We start from the raw sequence: 21,191 nt of genomic DNA, 5'->3' as shown, positions 1-21,191 counted from the left end.
ACCTTGGGCTAATTTACTGTACAAGACACAAAGCATCAATCGCTCGTAATAGATTGGGAAAACATGTTTTGGATTCATTTATTAAGACCAGACACATGAGAACAGTTTTACATAAATATTAAGCTTGAAGGCATCAGAGCTGAGTGTGTGCTCTGATCAAAGCAAAAATGAAATGAAGACTGGATCACATGTCACATTTCATTTCTAGTGATGTCATGCTGATATCCCTTAAAGGCATATTATAACATCCCCCTTTCTCCTTAAAGATACTTTCCCCTTCCAAATAAGTATAACGATTTACAATACATGTTCATGTTTCATTACATTATGTAAGCGCATAGAACTAATGAATCTATGAGGCTCTAAAGCATATATCCAAATCTTGTAATGCTAACTTTGTCTGGAGGTTTCTTTACTTGCTCACAGTGATCTGTGGGATTGTCACCCTCGGATGTTGTCCCTGGTTCCATTTGGGATCTTATCTTAGATGCAATAGGAGGTACATTGTTGAGGAGCTGGAATGCATCTGATTTGTCCTCGGTTGCATCTCGCCCTTGCACCTTTGTGTGTAATGCCTTCATAGGATCTTGGTTCTAGGCAAATCCTTATCAAACTTGGCTGGTTGCCACATACTTTCTTTATGATCCTGGATGTGAACTTGGCAATTCTGTACCTGCATCTTTATCGTCATCTGCTTTTGTAGTTTTAATGTCCATCAATGGCAAACAGGATTGTTCAAACCAACCTCACGCTGGTGGACCAGCTGCATATCACATTTGCTGGCTTCTGTTAGGGTGCTCCAGACGAAGACAACAGCTCCTCTGCCCCTCTGCCAGTGCCCGTGGCATCTGATGAGGCCGCAACATCTGAGGTGTGCCCAGCCATGGAGCTGGGCGCTACCTCCCAGGCAGTGCCTGCACAGGCTCGGCCGGCCAGAGGATGTCCACCAAGGTCATCAGGGCCGAAAGGACATCACATTCAGGAGGCTGCCTCTAATGCTGCTGCCAGTAAGGTGGGGAAGGGGGTGTGCACCAAGACGCAGCACTCAGAAGCGGAAGCTTACGGCACTATAAACACAAGAGGGGTTGTCATGGGTGATATTACCTCAGTTGAAAAATTGTGTAAACGTGACCACCATTTAAAGGTGTTTATTTTGTTTCATGGTCTGAATGTGTTTTATTTTTCTCATCGGTGCTGGGCATGGGAGTGGCTTGTGACAGATGGGAGGTAGTTTGTTGACATAGGGGGAGTCACAGGATGGCCTATTCAGGGATGTTCAGTAAGGGGGCATCACCCTTGCCCTCATTTTCAAGCCCTGCCTTGGATGCCTAGCTGACTGAATGGAGAATCAAGGCCTCCCTGGTCTCTCTGCCTCCCACGCAGTTTATCACTTTTGTAGCCTCGTCCTCACCCTGGGCCTCCTCCTGCTCCTCATCAGACCCATAAGCCCAGAAGGAGAAAACAAGTTCGGGCCAGTACTCTTATTCCCCAGTTTTACTGGTGTCCCGCTTTAAGATATACAAGACCAGTTCGGACCAGTATTCTTATTTGCCAATTTTTACTGTTTTTTCCTTCTGGGGGTTGAGTCTATGGCCTAGGGAGCTTCCTCGCTGTCTTTATCCTCCAAAAGGCCCCCTTGACAGAGCTAAATTGTGCAGAGCGCAGTACACAACGACAATAAGCATGACACATTCAGGAGGATATTGCCATGCTCTCCCTGATCAGCCCAGGCAGCAGAACCTCATCTTGAGCAGGCCAATGGTCCTATCAATTAATGCCCTTATAGAGGCATGACCTCTATTATACCTACTTTCTGTCCTTGAGTGACGGAGTGGCGTCATGAGTTAACTTTTCAGGGGCTAGCTTTTGTCACCCAGGAGCCAACCATCCAACTGAGCTGGAGCGACAAAGAGCCTTGGCACTTGGGAGTGCCACAGGATATATGCATCATGAGAGCTGCCCAGTACCTGGTGCAGACCTGCAAAATCTGTGTCCTGGTGGTCGGAAACAATCTGGACATTGAGGAAATGGAAGCTTTCTGTTGACAAAGGCTCACCTGCTGGCAGCTTTATGTCCACATGAGTGCAACCTATGGCACCCTGGATGCGGGGGAAGCCAGCAATTGCAGTGAAGCCTCTGGCTCATTCAGCCTGGCTAGTTTCATCGGTCCAGAAATGAATGAAGTTCATGACTCGTCAAGTGACCAGCTTGACGCAGCTATGGGCAGCAAATTGAGAAACACCACATAGATCTCCTGCTGACCCTTGGCAGGAACCAAAGGTGAAAAGGTTCAGAGCCACTGTCACCTTAAGAGTCACTGGCATTGGGTCACTACTGACACAGTTTGAGGCGATCTCTGGGCCAATCATATGGCAAATAGAGGTCACAATCTCCCTAGGGAGGTGGAGCCTCCTTTGGCACTGGATCTCCAACATGTCCAGGTAGCTGGAGTGCTGCCTGTGACTCTCATTGCAGGATAACGGCATCTTCCGCAGACCCTTCTACCTTGCACTTCCTGCTGGCCCTGCACCCCATGTGGCAGTGCCTCTCTTTCCACATGTCGCTCTCTGGAATGCTGCCTATGGACACCAGCCTGCGTCTCCCTTCTGGCCCTCTCCTCCTCAAGGAGGAGGTTCCTCCAGAAGAGTAGACAACCCCCATTTGCTGGGATACAGATGGCACAGGATAATGCCAAAGACTCCTCCAGAAAACATTAAAAATGTAATGAACTATCAGAAAAGCTCCTACAATTAACTCACAACTAAACTCCTGCCTGCTCACTTAGCCACGGCTCTGGTCGACTTCTGTCCTGCCCTGGATTGAGATTCACTTAAAAACAGGGTGGATGTAAAATTTCAATAAATTGGCTTTTTAATGGTCTTAATTGCCCATTTAATTGTTGGGGGGGCATGTTTATGACTCCCAAGCACACCCGCCCACTGTAATATTATGTGATAGCGCGATGACATTGCGCGATCACGCGCTTTCACGTGAGGCCGGGTCAACATCCTGGAACACCCTCCTTAACAGTACTGTTGGTGTATGTGCACCACAGGGACTGCAGCAGTTGAAGAAGGCAGCTCACCACCACCTTCTCAGGGGCAATTAGGGATGGGCAATAAATGCTGGCCCAGCCAGCGACACCCACATCCCGTAAATGAACAATAAATAAATAACTAGCTCAGTGCTGTGTCTCTAAGGCTTTTCTTCTCAGCCATGATGCTATGTTTTCAATACTCTCCGATGCTGTGACTTTTTTGCAGTCTGAATAAAACGTCGAGTGTCTTCTCACACCATGTAGCATGACCTAAGGCTTGTACCTGTACTTCATTTGCTGCCACCTGCCTTGCCACTGCTATTCACCATGTTGTGTTATTACACTGACATCATAACTTGGGCCAGAATTTTACTTCCTGTGGGCTGGTGCGCCCCTGACCTGAAAGGGAGTAAAATCGCGCGAGATGATGTCAGGCGAGGGTCCTGACATCATCGTGCCCTCGCACGATATTTCGCTCAGCGGGTGCCCGCCGAAAATTAAGCGGGCAATTTAACTCATTAACGGCCCAGTTGGCAGACGGGCCAATCGGCCAGGCGGGCTTTATATTTTTGATGAAACCTCATCCAAGGGCGGGATGAAACCTCCGTTAGAATTTAAAATAAAAAGAAAGATCTGGGGACTTTTTATATGAGGTCTGCTTTCAGATTGTGTTGCATGGACATTTTTTGCAGCATTTTTGCACTTTGTTTTATTATTTGGAGGTCTGCAGCTTCTTGAGGCATCTGTCTGCCTTCAGGGAGCTCAGTGGAAACGCTCACCAGCACCTGCGGTGATGTTGGCACCTGCCCTCTTCCCGCCCCCACCGGCAGTGCTGAGCCTTTCTCCGGGTGCTTTTCACCCTGGCTGGCCAATTGACGGCCAGCCAGTGTGAAATCACAGTCAGAGGCCAATTGCAGTTGGGGGATAGTTTCCCATCTGCTCCCGGGCCCGCGTATTGCGTGTACCCGAAGAGCGCAAAATTCAGGCCTTGGGCTTATTTACTGTACAAGACACAAGGCACCAATCACTCATAAGGGTTAAACACGTTGTGGGTTCATTTATTAAGACTAGGCACATGAGAACAGTTATACATAGGTATAAAGCTTGAAGACATCAGAGCTGTGTGTGTGCTCTGCTCAAAGCAAAAGTAAAACTAAGACTGGATCACATGACACATTTCCCTCTAGAGATGCCATGCTGAAATCCCTTAAAGGCATATTACAACAAGAATCACCTGCAATGGCTTCTTTACCGGTCCTTCACTGTTATCTCTGTTGTCCGCCAAGAATTTCTCAACTATATCCCATCCCTTGGCGACATCATCTGAAAACATAGCATCATTTGGAGACTGTACAGTGATGACATTTAGCTGTACCTCATGACCGCCCCTCTTGACCCCTCTACCGTCTATAAATTGTCACACTGTTTGTCTGGCATCACGTACTGGATGGACAAATTCCCTCCAAATAAATATTGGAAAGGCTGAATCCACCATCTTGGCCCCTGCCACCAACTCCATTCCCTCGTCATTTACTCTATCCCCTTCCTGGCAACTGTCTGCAGATGAAGCAGGCTGTTCACAACTTTAGTGTCATAGTTGACCCTTATTCCATCCCTATATCAGCACCATCATTAAGACCTCCTATTTCCACCTTCGTAACATCTCCTGGTTTGGCCACTGCCTCAGTTCATCTGCTGCTGAAACCTTCATTCCTGCTTTTATTACCTATAAACTAGGCAATGCTGGATTTTCACATTCTACCCTCCATAAGCTTGTGATCATCCAAAACTCTGTGGCAACTCTGTTCCAACTTGCACCACATCTCATTCACCCAACATCTGAGGTCAGCAACTGTTTAGCGAAGCAAGGCAGAGAATTCCTGTGCCTTCTGACTTCACAAGTATAAAAATTTGCAACATCTTTGGACCCTTTTTGAGTGGTCTCTATGGTCCTTTTAAAGATTGCTGGGTCAGCTGCTGAAGATCCAGAAATACCAGTCTGAGCATGCGTGTGATAATCTCTGATGAATGTAAACCAGTTAGCCAGTCCAGCTCAACAATGAGTGCAGGGGTTTCAATCCAATATTGAAGTGAGGCCTGTACTTATTTTAGGTGACCACCTATTCACCCTGACAAAATACAGTGATTAATTGAACAGTGGCCCGATTGTCCATGCAGCTCAAATAGAGGTCTCTTCCCCATTAAATTAGTTCACATTGAGCTTGTTTCAGGCCCACAAAATGGGCACAATAATGTTCTATTTAGACCACATAGTGCCCACTTCTGGCAAATCTGACATTCACACGAAGGACTCTCTTCATCCAGTCACGCACAATCTGTACGTTCAGCAAGTGATACCAATTCCTTTGAGTGTTGAGAGGGTTAATTTTAAAACCTCATACTGGTATGTCAATTGAAGTAAAATGACACAACTGAATGACCCTTTCATGCTAAATTCGATGTTTTCCCCCAGTTTTTCTGTAAAGGTGCGTCACTTATCTGATAAACGCATGCTCGGATGGCGTTAAGGGTGATATTGCACAGAATTCCCAAAACGGCTTAAAATGAGCCTGTAGCTGGGAACTTTGACAGCCACAGACAGACCTGTCCAGGCAAATGTTCTTGGCTACATATCTTCATATATCATAGTTTCCCTATTGAGTCTTTGGCAAATGCAGTCTTTTAACAAGAATGCCTCAGTAAGCTCTTCTAGGATTTGTGCTAGACCTATAAATTTGACCTATAAATCCTTGGTGGGGGTGAGAGTAATATCTTGCCATACTACTCACCCACTTTTCCTCTGTACAGCTCTTTTACTTCTTCTTAATCCATTAAAATTGAAAATCAAGGAAGACCATAATGAATCCCATACCAAGTACTCAGAACATTATTACTGTGGTTGGGAACTGAGTATTTATCTGTGGTCTTAAAGGCTATTAGAGACAGGTCCAGCTCAATGCAAGGAAAGGCAAAGCCTTTAACCAGTCTTAGCTGAGACTGACAATGGGCATTTGTTTTATTTTGTTGTAAGTGCAAGTCGTTAGATTTGGAGGACTTCAACAACATTTCTCTTTGCTATAATTTATAGAAATAAGCTCCTCACCACATTGGTAAATACACACAGGGGAAGGACTCAGGTCTCAACACCAACTGCAGGCCAGCCATTACAACAACAATAACCTGTTGTTTCTATAGTGCCATCAACATAGTAAAAGGTCCCAAGATGTTTCACAGCAACGTTACCAAACAGAATGTGATATGGAGTCACATGAGAAGATTTTTGATCAGCTGGCCAAAAGTTTGGTCAACGATATAGATTTTAAAGAGCAACTTGAATGAGAGCAACTTGAATAGGGCATAGTTTCCCTATTGAGTCTTTGGAAAATGCAGTTTTTTAACAAGAATACCTCATTAAGCTCCTCTAGGATTTGTGCTAGACCTATAAATTTGACCTATAAATCCTGTGTTGGGGCGAGAGTAATATCTTGCAATACTACTCACCAAAATCAGGGTCAAATGTCACACCAAGGTCGCAAACAATCTGTTTCAGCCTCACTGAGTTGACAGGGAGTGGGATGGAGTCGGTAGCTAGGGAAGGAAGTTTGTGAGGGAGACCAAGGACGATGGTTTTAATCGTCCGGTCGAGTTTGGTGTCAACAGTGGACATACAGAAACTGACATTGCGTTTATGGATGATGTCGCCAAGGTGCAGCATTAGATTAGAAGTAGGAGGAAGCCAAGGATCCTTGGGAGAGACCAGTAGTAAAGGAAATTGTTGAGTAAAGGGTTAACCCTAACAATACTCTAATAATAGCTACTGAGCATGTGCATAAGGAGTTATGTCATAGTGATGTCACTTGGAGAGAGATGATTGAAAAGAATTCAAGAGGAAAGCAGTATATTTCTGCCTTGATGTTCTGTATATATTGGATATCTAAATAAAAGTACTTTTAAGGAAAGATCTTTGCTTCCAGCCAGGTCTCTTACGAGAGTAAGACACCCAATACCTTCCAGGACAACCCAACAATAACAGGTAGTGGCAGCGGTGACTAGACACACAGAGAAACAGTAAAAAATGGCAGGAAACAGCCTGAAGAGAATTCCAGCAGCAGCAGAGAGCAGCAGCTGAAGGACTTTAAGGCCAGCCTGGTAGTCAGACCAGAGAGGGAAAACACAAGGTCATCGCAGCCACTAGCATTAAAAGCAGCGTGGGAAATGGGAGCCTTGACCCAGGTTGAGCAATTAATTCTACCCTGCCTCACCCAGAATTGTTCCAGGATGTAGAGGGCCCCAGACAGGCTGAGCAATGGCCAAACTGGGAAGGCACTTCACTCGGTATCGTAATGCTTTGGGTCTTGTGAGCAAGAATAACAAGGACCAGGTTAGCACCTTGTTATATGCTGTCAATAGCATCACAGACGACATGCTGGCCAGGCAAGGGGTGAATGAAGAGACTGCCTTCTATGAGGATGTCATCAGAGCCTTTGATTCACACTTTAGTCTCCGTTGAAACATCTTAATAGAAAGGGCAAAATTTAATCAACGAAGCCAAAAACCAGATGAGGGAATCGATTCATTCATAAATGATCATTACTGTTTGGCTGACAATTGCGAGTACAGAACATTAAAAGGCGACTTGATAAGAGATAGAATAGTGGTCGGTGTTTTAGAAAAAACCCTGTCAGACTTTCTGCAATATTTGGATGATTGAAAACTAAGTAAAGCTGTACAACTGGCTAGGCAGGCCGAAGAGCGAAGAAAAATCAAGTCTTTGTAAGGGATGAGAGAAATCCCTCAGGAACAGCCTGTGCAACCATTGAATTTGTTGGGTGCAAAACTGAAAGTGCATCGCAGCAGCAACCAGGGAAGTGCACTGAGAGGATGCCAGCCACCATTTTCCATTGTCCTCAGGAAGAAACATAGAAAATAGGAGCAGAGGTGGGTCATTCGACCCTTTGAGCCTGCTCCGCCATTCAATATGATCATGGCTGGTCCTCTATCTCAACGTCATACTCCCACACTCTCCCCATACACATTGGCACCTTTAGAGTCCAGAAATCTCTCTGTTTCCTTCTTAAACATATTCAGTGACTTGGCATGAACAGCCTTCGGTGATAGAGAATTCCATAGGCTCACCGCCCTCTGAGTGAAGAAATTTCTCCCTTATCTCAGTCCTAAATGATCTACCCCATATCCTGAGACTGTGACCCCTTGTTCTAAATCCCCGAGCCAGAGGAAATATTATCCCTGCATCCAGTCTGTCCAGCCCTGTCAGGATTTTATATGTTCCAATGAGATCTCCTCTCATTCTTCTAAACTTCAATCAATACAGGCCTAGTGAGCCCAATCTCTCCTCATACGACAATCCTGCCATCCCAGGAATCAGCCTGGAGCCTGGTGAAGGTCCACAGGCGTGAAGAACACCCCACTTGAACTGCGTAGTGCCATTGGTGTTGTAAGGTTGGTCATTTTAAAAAAGCACTTCATTCAAAAAAGGCCTGAGTTTTCAAAGCAAAAATAAAAATATTTTCAAAGACGTTTTACACAGGAAATACAGCAACTGGACAACCAGGAACAAAGCTTCCTAGGGGAAACAAAAGAAAATAAAAGCCCAATACTGGAGCACTAACATTGAAGTCAATGGATATCATACATAATTTAAATTGGACACAAGAGCTGCAGACTCAGTTTTATCTGATAAAGTTCAGTGGTTGCACAAAATTACCCAGCAACCTTCATCAATCCAACTCCAAGGTCCAGAAGGATTCGAGCTAAATGTCAAAGATTAGCTTCATGCAACACTAAAATACAAAGATAGAAACATCTCTCAGACACTACGTCATTCAGAACCAGGAATGCTCTTTGTTGAGCAGGTAAGCCTGTATAGGCCTGAACCTAACCCATAAAGTAGGTGAAGTCAACATACAAGAAGATAAAACTTTGATTGAGCAAGTTGAGGCCTTCACAACTTTAACCTCTCAACATTAGCCAGCAACAGAGAGAAAGTTGCAAGAATTTCCAGAGGCTCAAAGCTGAGATGAAGAATGTATGCAGATTTGCACATACTGCCTTGATGGATGGCCACCAGTATATTCCTAGTGACCCTGTCCTGAGGCAGTACTTTGAACAACGTTGCCACATTAGTATCACTGATGACCTCTTGGTCTATAATAAGCGATTGGTGATACCACAAGCTGTCCACCTGGAAGTCCTCCAGAAGATTCACTAAGGGCATCTTGGTATTATCAAATGTTGACCAGGGCACAACAATCTGTATGGTGGCCAGGTATCTCACTTTCTATTGAAGACATGTGTGTCCCGGTGCCATTCACAGACAGGAGCAGAAAGAACCACTTCTGATCTCCTCTTTCCCATCCAAACCAAGGGAATGCCTTAGCATGGCCCTATTCGAATTCAAAGGGAGAGCATTTCTCATCATTGTGGATGATTATTCCCGCTGCATAAAGGTGCAATAGCTACATTGCCTCACCTCAGAAGCTGTTATAACCTCCCTGAAGAGGATATTTTTCACACGCGGCATTCTGGACATTGTTGTCTCTGACAGTGGGCCACAATTCACCAAAGAATGTTCCCAATCTTTGCAGCATCATATGGATTTGTCTATGTCACAAGTTCGCCGTAGTACCCTCAGGCCAACAGAGAGACTGAGAGAACGGTGTGTCAATTAAAGACCTCCTCAGGCAAAATGAAGACTTTGAGTTAGCCCTGCTCAGTTATCAGTCTACATTGTTGCAGAATGATTTCATCCCATGTGAGCTCTTGATGGGCTACAGGCTAGGAACTCAATTTCCTTTCCTTCCCCACACGTTGATACCAAATGTCACAGTAGAAAACTATGGTCATGCCAGACAAAGAGAAGAAAGTCACAGAGCATGTCAAGCCTACACTTTCATCTAACAACATAGGCTCATGGCCTTTCCACACTCGAAAAGGGAGAGATAGCTTGGATTAGAGGCCAGCAGTGAAAAGGTACCATAATGGAGAAGTTACAACAGCCAAGATCATATCTGGTTGTTTGACACGGCAGATGATATGTGCCAGGTGGGTCAAATCCACTAGGGAAACTTGATCGCACCATCACAGCGATGTTGCAATTTATATTTATTTCAAAATGCATGCACTGAATTCAGAAGCAAAAAGCCCACCAAGACTTTTAGAGATTTTGTAAAAAGCTAAATTAAAATATTAATTAACAAAAGAAAAGTTTTCAAACACATGCATAGGACTACAAATTAGTAATATAATAACTCCTAAAATCCCTAACTGACCTGACTCCCAGTTACACCCACTTAAAGGCTATGGTCCACAAATAGATTTTAGATTTTAAACAGATCCAGCCAATTAACACAATACACTGGGCAGTGGAATTCCAAATGACTTTTCTTCAGCTTCAATTTCTGTAGACAACAGGCTTATGCACAAATGCTGGAGGCTTCATTAAGGCTATTTCACACACTTCTGTTAGATCTCACAATGCCTTCTCCTGACACATAGCCTCATTCTCCTTTATATATGTTTCTCCCTTTTTAATATGTAAATTCCGTTGTTCCATATGTTTTTGGAATTTGACCTTTCTCATAATATGAATCTTTTCATGTTGCCAATATTCTCATTAGCCTCTTTGAAATTCAAACCTCCCTTCATCTATCCAAAAATGCAAATTCCTGTCATGCCTTACATGACAAGACCCCCAACCATGTTTACCTACTTTGGATTTCAAAACACTTCTACATCTTACTTCATTTGATAACTTCAACTTGCAATCTGCTTGGCTACAAAATGTAATTAAATCACACACACAGACAGACCTAACTATTTACCCTCATAAACCTACTTTACAATAAAGCAGAAAAATATTATGAAAATTATTATACTCTCATGACACTGGTCCAGGCAGAAACAGGTATTACCTGAAAAAACTGAAGTGCCTTGATTTCAATGAACAGGAAACCATTAGCTGGATCGACTTCATATCCTGATCGTTAGGAGGATGTCATGCCTGCAGAACCACTAACGAGGGAAGCAGAGTGACAACCCTCATGGAATGAGTTTGGAGTAAACAGATCCTCAACAACTTCAAAAATAACTCTGTACACATTCAGGGAGATTGGTGAAACCAGAAAGGAGGCCTATCTCTTTAACAACAGAGACTTTGGGTGGAATCATCCAGATTTGTACTAAGTGTAGTAGCGAGAGGGGAAAATTATGTTTTACCCGCTAGCTGCAATTGCGGCTTCTCATGGTGTTTCATCTCAAACCCACCGCATTAATTATACATTCCCAGGAAACATGCTGATTTGATGGTGGGCGGGCTGCCACACCATCACCTTGCCGCTTCATCACACTGGGCACTATATTTAAAGTGCAACCGCGCGCACACCTCTCAGTGCTTCCAGCCCACACTGCTGCATGGAAGACATGGCCCTGAAAGGCAAAAGGACTGCAGCCCCCAGATTTAATGACGGGTCCCTCGAATGTCTCTTGCATGCCGTGGAGGCCCGCCGTGATGTCCTCTACCCCCACTCTGGCCACAGGATGAGCGGCAATATTACTGATTTAGCTTGGCAGGTGGTGGCAGCAGTGGTCAGCGCCAATGCTCTGCAAAAGAGGACAGCTACCCAGTGCCACAAGAGGATGAATGATCTCCTCCATTCCACCAGGGTAAGTCACTCTTCTCATCACTCTCTACTCACACACTCACAAACCCATCACACATCCACAGGGCCCTCACTCACTGCCAGTTCAAGGTGCAACACCATGCATTCTCCCACACACGCCTTCATTGTCCTCATCCCATCCATGGGACCACTCACCACCCACAATTGCCAGGCATAATTATCATCTGGCTTGGCAGGCATTATGCTTATACTGTCTCCATCTCTATTTATGCAGGACAGGTTGGCACACAACAAGAGGGAGAAGTCGCAGACCACTGGCCAAGTGCCAAAATCAAGGTGCTCATGGACTTTGTCAACAGAGCCATCCAGCTGGCCAGCGAGGATCCTGACTGTTTGTGTGCTGACGGTGAGGTCAGTGGCGCTCATCCAAGTGAGGATCCAGCAGTGCAACATCCATCAGACAACCATGTTGTGAGTAATGTGCCCTGTTTCACAGGCAACTGCCATGCACTAATTATCTCTCCTTGCTTCCGCAGGCACATCTGGGAAAAAGTTGATGGAGTCCACAACCCAGGTCCTCCAATCAAGCTCTGAAGAAGCCTCTGAAGAGGAATCTGAAGGCACCCTTGTTGAAGTCCCCTCACCCACACTCTCCACCAGCGCAGAGACACACACCTTGGTGGGACCTAGTTTTAGAGTAGCCTCCGGATCACAATCTGGTGAGCACATCACACTCTCTGATCCACAGCAAGTGGCAGCAGGAACTTTCCAGCTATCTGGCACTCAAAGGACTGCTGGAGTCCAGAAATTTGCTGAGTCCAAATCAGATCACGAGCCTCTGGACTCGGTCATGCCCCAGCCGCCCTTTCTTCCTGAGGGGGTGCTGCTCCTCCTTTTGCGCAGCCAGGCACCTCCATCGCTGTCTTCTCTGTTGTCTTTGGTCTCTGTCTGCCACGAGGCATACAACTAGTTCACTAGGCTCCATGATCCCAAGGTACTCCTCCTGCAGGATGATAGAGAGAGACATTTGGGTTAGCATGGGTGTTCTAAGAACCTCTCTTGGTTAAGTCTGAAGGCCCCTTAACACATCCCAGAGACTGCTGGCCACCACTTGGATGGCCAGAGTTCAGTGCGCTGCATGGCTGCCCGAAACCCCACCCACCTCTGCCCCACTCCACCTGACCAGTTGGCGGCGGTTTTGCCCATTGGACTGCATCCTGTGCTTTCAGCTCAGGTGCAGGCATTCTCCTAACCTACACTGCAAGGCTGCACTGTTAGCTTGAACCATGGGCGAGTCTGGTCCAAACCAGGATCTTAATATTGCAAGGGGCTGTGAGCGACTCTACCAGTGACTGCTCCATGGCCAACTTTAGCAAGGAGATTGTACAACATGCCCAGTCGTCCAACTGTTCTGCAGTCTACTGAAATGCTCATTAGTTTGCAGTCTGTGCCCGAGGAGTGAAGGGCTCTGGAGCACTTGGTGGCACTTTCATGCCTCTGCGTTGCTTGAATATACAGGTAAGCTAGAGATCCAACTCCATGCATGACATTGTGGCTGCGTCTGAACTGTCTCAGCTGTAGAGGAAAGGTCACTTTATACAAGGTTTCCCTAATGTGTGGCTGCTACCCTCCCCTCCACCCACACGTGCTTGTGCACTATCATCAACCGCACGGCCTCCCTTGCCCACCCATCCAATGCGCCTCAACTGCAGGGCAGCCCTTGCCTACCTGTCACCAGTAAAAATCCTATGTCATCTCTTTTTAATTTCTACAGATGGATGCAATATGGTGCCCAGAGAATACCCCTGCCTCCTCTGAAGAAAGTTCATGTAATTGGAATAAGAAGCGAGTTACAGAAAGAAGGTACTACCACATGTTCAATGGCGATGAAGTTAGTAGTCTAGCAATAGATCAGTGAACTTATCTAGTGAGCATTTAAGCTAAGCAGTTCCTCAAAATTCCTAAATTCAACCCCCATTCTGTTTTGATTTAGTTGAGCCCATGCCATAGGGTGTGATGAATTGCCTGAACACAACTCATTTAGAGAAGGATTCCCACTCCTGTTTGCTGCTGGGAGCTGGGCATTGAACCAGAACGCAAATTGCCTTGAAAGTAATGCTCACCACGATCATATACCCTGTTTGACAATCATTGTCCTGTTTTGCATCTGAATAATAGCCATTTGCATCATTAAAAGGCGAAACTTGGTGGGAGGAATAAAAAACATATAAACAAAAGTACCATCATAGTGAAGTCAGATGAAAGCTGGCATGTTAGATTACTTCTGTCCATTCAGAAGCTCCCTGCCTTTTTAATACCAAATTGCTGATAACATTTCGGCTGCTTAGATATAGAACATAAGAACATAAGAACCTAAGAAATAGGAACAGGAGCAGAGCATTCGGCCCCTCGAGCCTGCTCCGCCATTCAATAGGGTCATGGCTGATCTTCTTGTGTGTCGATTTCCACATTCCCATCTAACCCCAATAACCTTTGACTCCCTTGCCTAACAAGAATCTATCTACCTCTGCCATAAAAATATTCAATGACCCGGCCCCTACCACCTTCTGAGGCAGAGAGTTCGAAAGTCGCACAACCCTCTGAGAGAAAAAAATTCTCCTCATCTCTGTCCTAAAAGAGTGACCACTAATTTTAAAACAGTGCCCCCTAGTTCTAGACTCACCCAGAAGAGGAAACATCCTTTTGACGTCTACATTGCCAAGGTCACTCAGGATTTTGTATGCTCCTTACTTTTATGTTCAATCCCTCTCATAATAAAGGATAGCATTCCATTAGCCTTCTTAACTACTTGCTGTACCAGCATACTAACTTTTTGTGACTCATGTACTAGAACACCTAGATCCCTCTGCAGGTCAGAATTATGCAGCCGTTCTCCATTTAAGTAATACTCTGCTTTTTTGTTTGTCTTGCCAAAGTGAACAACTTCACATTTTCCCACATTGAACTCCATTTGCCAGACTTTTGTCCACTCACTCAACCTATTTATATCCATCTGCAACCTCTTCATTTCTGTTTCACAACATACTTTCCTACCTTTCTGTCATCTGCAAATTTAGCGACCATGTCTTCACTCCCCTCTCTAAGTCATTGATGTAAATCATAAAAAGTTGAGGCCTCCGTACAGACCCCTGTGCAACTCCACTCATCACATCCTGCCAAGCTGAAAAAAAAAACACTTATGCATACTGTCTGCTTTCTACCAGCCAGCCAATCTTCTATTCACGCTAATATGTTAGCCCCTACACCATGCACTTTTATTTTCCATAATAATCTTTGATGTGACACCTTATCAAATGCGTTCTGGAAATCCAAGTACAGTACATCTACAGCCTCCCCTGTAACTGCTGTGCATGTTATTCCTTTAAAAAACTCCAATAAATTGGTTAAACATGATTTTCCTTTCACAAAATCATGCTGACTCTTCCTAATTGCCTTAAGCTTTTCTAAGTGCCCAGCTACAACCTCCATAATGATCAATTCTAATAACTTCCCTGAGACAGATGTCAAGCTAACTAGCCTATAGTTTCCCATTTTCTGCCTCCCTCTCTTCTTGAATAGACGGTTATATTTGCTACTTTCCAATCTGATGGAACCTTTCCAGAATCTAGCGAATCTTGTAAAATTAACACCAGTGCATCGACTACCTCATTAGCCATCTCTTTTAAGATCCTAGGATGTAATCCATTGGAACCCGGAGATTTGCCAGCCTGCAGCTCCATCAATTTGCTCAGTACCATTTCCCTAGTGATTTCAATTTCACCAAGTTCCTTTCTCCTGTTCACCTCCCGATTCGCAGCTATTACTGGAATGTTTTTTGTATCCTCTATAGTGAACACAGAAGCAAAATATTTGTTCATTTCTTCCGCCATTTCCTTATTACCTACTACTAACTCTCCACTGTCACTCTCTAGAGGACCAACACTCACTTTACTTACTCTTTTCCTTTTTTAAGCACCTGTAGAAACTCTTGCTATCCGGTTTTACATTTCTAGCTGGTTTCCTCTCATACTCTAATTTCTTTCTCTTGATTAACCTTTTAGCCATTCTCTGCTGTTCTTTATATTCTGTCCAATCATCTGACCTGCTACTCAACTTTGTGGAGTTGTGTGCTTTTTCCTTAAATTTGATGCTTTCCTTAACTTCTTTAGTTAACCATGGATGGTGGGTCCACCCCTTAGAATTTTTCTTTATAGTAGGAATATACTTATTCTGAATACTCTGAAATATCCCCTTAAATGCCTGCCACTGCTTCTCCATTGATCTATCCTCTAACTAGTTTCCCAGTTCACTTCAGGTAGCTCAGCTTTCATCCCCACATATTTGCCCTTATTTACGTTTAAGATACTAGTCTTTGACCCACTCTTTTCCCTTTCAAACTGGATGTAAAATTCAATCACCTAGTGGTGCCTTTACTCTGCGGTCATTAATTAATCCTGTCATGTTACACAATACCAAGTCTAATATAACTTGCTCTCTGGTTGGTTCCAGAACATGCTGCTCTAAGAAACTATCTCAAAAGCATTCTAAGAACTCCTCATTCAGGCTACTACTGCCAATCTGATTTTTCCTGTTTATGTGTAGTTTAAAATCATCCATGATTATTGCTGTACCTTTATCACAAGCACGGAATATTTTATCTTGAATACTTTGTCCTAGACGGTGGCTACTATTAGGGGGCCTGTAGACCACTAATCACTTTTTTCCTTACTATCCTAATCTCCCCCCAAACTGATTCTGCATCCTGATCTTTAGAACCAAGATCATCTCTCTATTGCATCAATGCACACTTTGATTAACAGTGCTACTCCTCCACCTTTACCTAGCTTCCGATTCTTCTTTAATGTCATAGACTGGGGAGAAAATAAGGGAAAGCCGAAAACTAGATTGAAAATAGTGACAGATAAGGGCTTGGAAAAGATTGGGATGAGAGAACATTGTTTGGCTGATCAGTCTGTACCCTTGACTACCATGTGAAAACTTTCTTACTATGGACTCTATCCAATTTATACAATCTCATGATGTAACCAACCCCACAGATAAACATCCAAAAAGATAAAGCTCTTGAAAATATATTCCAACCTCCACTAATAATGAAAACTCCAGAATGTTGCAATATGATTGTATAAGTTCCTCAGAAGGTAGAATACATTTTAAAATTGAATAGAAACTGTGCTTTAGTGCTTAGAATTAGCATGCACTCCATTCAAAAATAAGTCTGGAGTAGTTTCACAAAATAATTTATACCTCTAAAGGCTTTTCTGGCAATCGTGATTAAAATTATAACTATGGAGAAAGGGGAGTTGGAATAATTGGATTGTCAGCATGTGTACAATGGGCGTGAAGCTTCTTTGTACTGTATCATTCTATTATGATTCTGTTAAAGCTTTGTGATTCTGTTATGTAAAGGAGTTTGACACTGAGCTCTAATGCATCTTGAGTTTTTGCATATACAAAGCTGCTTTACATGGCTTTGTAACAATGTTGATTGGACTACTCAATGACCGACAGTTGAATATATCAGGCCTCCAGCTTCAAAAGTGGTTCAAATCTCTCCAGTACCCTTGCTTTCTGTTTCAATTCCTTGGTATACAAATGAAATGGTATCATCTTGGGATGTTAATAGCTTGGTGCACCATTTACATAAAAACTGCATTGTTTATTATCAATGTGGAAGCTCAGATTTTCTGCTTTAACAATTACCTTCCACGTCAACAGGGCTGCCTTTAGCTGTGAGCGACTTGATGTTTCCCCTGAGATACAGAGTGATTGTTGAGGTCGGAGTTTCTGCCACCTCTGCGCAAGATGAAAAGAAATATTGATGACCACAAAGCCCAGTGGCAGGTCTGTATTGCTATCAACAGGATAGTCTGCACAGCAGAAAGATATAGCCTCAACAGTTGAAATCAGAATCAGCATGAAGCTATAGAACCTACAAAGGGAAGGAAAGCTATTGGATAAAACTAGAAGAACATTAAAGTAGCACTTTAATTCTCTTTATAGCGATTACAGGCTACTGCAAAGGTGGATAATGGTACAACATGGTCTGAGGCTAAGTGGGTGATTTTGAGAGCTGAAGCAGTATCAGTGGGTTGCATTTATCTATAAAGGTGCACAAGTATGCAAGAATGACCCTAAATTATTTTTTTAATTCAACCACAGTCTGTCACCAAAAGATTTATGTTGGTCTTGTGGTAATGACTAGCAAGTTTGGTGCTGTTATGTAGGTTAACAGTGTAACATAGGAAGAAGCTTAGCAAAGAGACAGATATGTGGCAAACATTGAACGTCACAGAGTCATAGATTGCTGACAGCCTAGGGTGAGGTCACTCAGCACGTGCTGCAAGAGGAATTTAGTTGTCCCAGTCCCCTGCCCTTTTCCCACAGCTCTGTAATTTTTTTTTTCTCTTCAGTTGCTTATCCAATTCCCTTTTGAAAGCCACAATTGAATCTTCCTCCACCATACTCTCGGGCTGTGAATTCCACACGCTGTGTAGATAATTTTTTCTTCATATTACCTTTGGTGTTTTTCCCATTCACCTTAATTCTGTGTCCTCTGATTCTCAACACTTCTGTCAATGGGAACAGTTTCTTCCTATCTATCCTGTCCAGAATTCAAACCTCTTCTATAAAATCTCCTCAAACCTTCTCTTCCCAAAGGAGAGCAGCTCCAACTTCCAATCTATCTATGTAACTGAGATCTCTCCTCCCTGGAACCATTCTTGTGAGAATCTTTTCTGCACATCCTCTAAAGCCTAAACATCCTTCCTAAAGGGTGGTGCCCAGAATTGAACACAATGCTCCAGTAGAGATGGAATCAAAGTTCACCATAACTTCCTTGATTTTGTATAGAGGGAACTTTACTCTATATCTAGGCCATGTACCTGCACTGGAAGTGTTGATGGGACTGACTTTAACATTAGCTTCAGATATACTGGACGAAAAGTTGGTCCATGCCATTTTTTGGACACAGGAGTCGCTTTCATGACTTGTTCACACCCATTGTCATGGAAGTAAATTTTGCGCTGCTTCCTAATTTAAATGATTGCAACCCAGTGTGACTCATGCAACCATTGAAAAAGAAGCTTTAGCAGCCACGTGGGCCTGCACACTCAGCAGGGAGAAGAGCTGTAAGGTTAGCACATGTTCCAGCTAACCTTCAGCTCTTATAAGCAGTCAGGCGGGTGGTCCTCTCAATCTTCGTTCTTTTTCATTAATTCCTTGATTGTTAGAACTCTTCGTTCTGTGTCTCCGTTCAATTGAGGGTACATAGGGTGAACTAATTGCATGCATGAGACTACATTCCTGCGCAAAATTACAGAATAGCTCATTAGCAAACTGAGGGCTGTTGTCTGACACCATAACATCTGGGATGCCATGTGTTGAGAATATTCTTTTAAATGCTGCAGTGACTGTCTCCGCATTGACGTTGTGTAGCCTGATCACTTCAAACCATCTGGAGTAGTAATGACAATAATGAAAACTTTTCCTTTAAACTCGAATAAATCCATTCCTAAATGCTCCCATGGCATTGTAGGAGTGGTAGATGGTGCAAGTGGTTCACTCTGCTGCTGACTATGCACTGCACATAAAAGGCAATTTGAGATGAACTCTTCAGTAGAGTCACTGATGCCTAATTCTTGGCACTTGTTCTGTATTTTGCTATTCCCAAGTGACCTTGGTGGATTTTCTGTAGAATGTCTAGTCAAAGTGAGTTTGGGATAACTAACCTGCTGTTGAAAACTAAGAACTCATCAAACAGAGAGTTTGGCATGAATCAGATGCTGGCAATTCAGCAACTTTGCAACTCTTGCAGAGAAAGCTGTTCATTTCTCCATGACAGCATACAATTTGGAAATATTCAGATGGACATTGAGTTTTAGTTGGTCTGATCAGAGATGGTGGTATTAACAAATAAAGTTTCAGAGATGTTGAGGTCTGTGTGGACTTAGAAGCTGCAGGGAATAAAATATAAATAAAGTCAAAACAGTTCCGATGAAAAGTCATCTTGACCTGAAACATTAACTCTGTTTCTCTCCATAGATGCTGCCTGATCTGATAAGTATTTCGAGCACTTTTTGTTATCCTACCTGATTTCCAGCACCCGCAGTATTTTGCTTTGCCATGAATAAAGTCAAACTTGTTCAAATACAATTTTCCTTTCTAGGTTATTATTCACAGTAATTGGTGCACAACCCATCTATCAGCATCGGAGAAGTATCATTCTGGTGACGTTTCGGGGAACTGCTGTCTTACAGAAATTTCACTGGGGAATTGCCAAAGTGGAGAATTCCATCCAATGTGCCAAATGCTGCCTTGTACTGCCGTGATCAGCATCAAACTCATACCTGAAATATCAGGTCTAGCTAAGCAGCACCCTATTTACATTGCCTGCCTGGAACCCAGTTGAGTGTTCTGCACATAACTGGTTATACACATGTGCAGAGCACTCCTCACAGCTGTCAAAATTGCAGTGTGTAGACATTGTAAACAGCAGTGTCTGTACACTTTGTGCATCTAGCTGAACTGCAGTTAGGTTTAAAGGGCACCCAGTACGTCAACAGGACCCATTGGGCAATTTTGAAAACAAAGCTTTTAAACTCACATTTAACTTCACGTGGAGTCAAATCCAAGCAGCATGAGGGCTACCCCTCCAGGAAGTAACTCATGAATTCTCGATTGTACTCCAGATTAATACTAGAGTTTCCTAGTCAGCCGGAAGCGTGTAGTAACTGCAGTGCACAGCCTCCCTAAATAAAAAAGCTACGAACACAATCTCTTGCCATTGGCTGTTCTCCATGGCAAGTACTCTCCTCACTCTGAGGGACTGCTAGAGAGAGAGAGAGAGAGAGATTAATGCCATAATGTTAGGCATTGATTAAAGAGGAAACAGCTTTGCAGCAGCACCAAATCTGCAATCTTAGCAAACCAATCACCCTGATTTTAATGGGGAGGCAGGGAAGTAGTGGAGGAATCTAGTGATGGACGAACAACCAAACAAGACCAGGGAAATGGACACTCTGCTAATCTTAACAAGGATGCCATCGCTTCTCGGCCTTTTGGCTAAGATCAAGTGTTGCAGGGGCGACACCATGGTCCTGCCATGGCAAGGTCGGGATGGAAGGGCGATAACCAATCGCAATCCAAATCTATACCGTGGGTTACCTATCACCGTCCGAGTCACGGTGAACCACAGCGAAGGAGGATCACCTATGGATCGGGGCTTCTTCACCAGGAGGATCCTGTTGAAGGCGTGCGGCTTCCAAGCTACGGAGATCTTCACCCTGCACGACTCCCGCAAAGGTGGTTATTTCGACGTGACTTTCAAGCGAGTGGCAGACTGCGTCCGGCTCCTGAGGGTGTTCGAGGAGAAGAGAGACCTGCCGGAGATGAAGATCCTGACGGCGGAGCCGCACTTTTCTCTGCCGTTGCAACGGGAACGTGAGGTGATGGTGCATGTGTACAACCCCTTCGTCCCTGTCGCCGACGTGGTCACC

This window comes from Cetorhinus maximus, chromosome 7 (assembly GCF_964194155.1).
Source record: "Cetorhinus maximus chromosome 7, sCetMax3.hap1.1, whole genome shotgun sequence".
NCBI lineage: Eukaryota > Metazoa > Chordata > Chondrichthyes > Lamniformes > Cetorhinidae > Cetorhinus > Cetorhinus maximus.
This window is presented reverse-complemented; position numbering follows the sequence as displayed.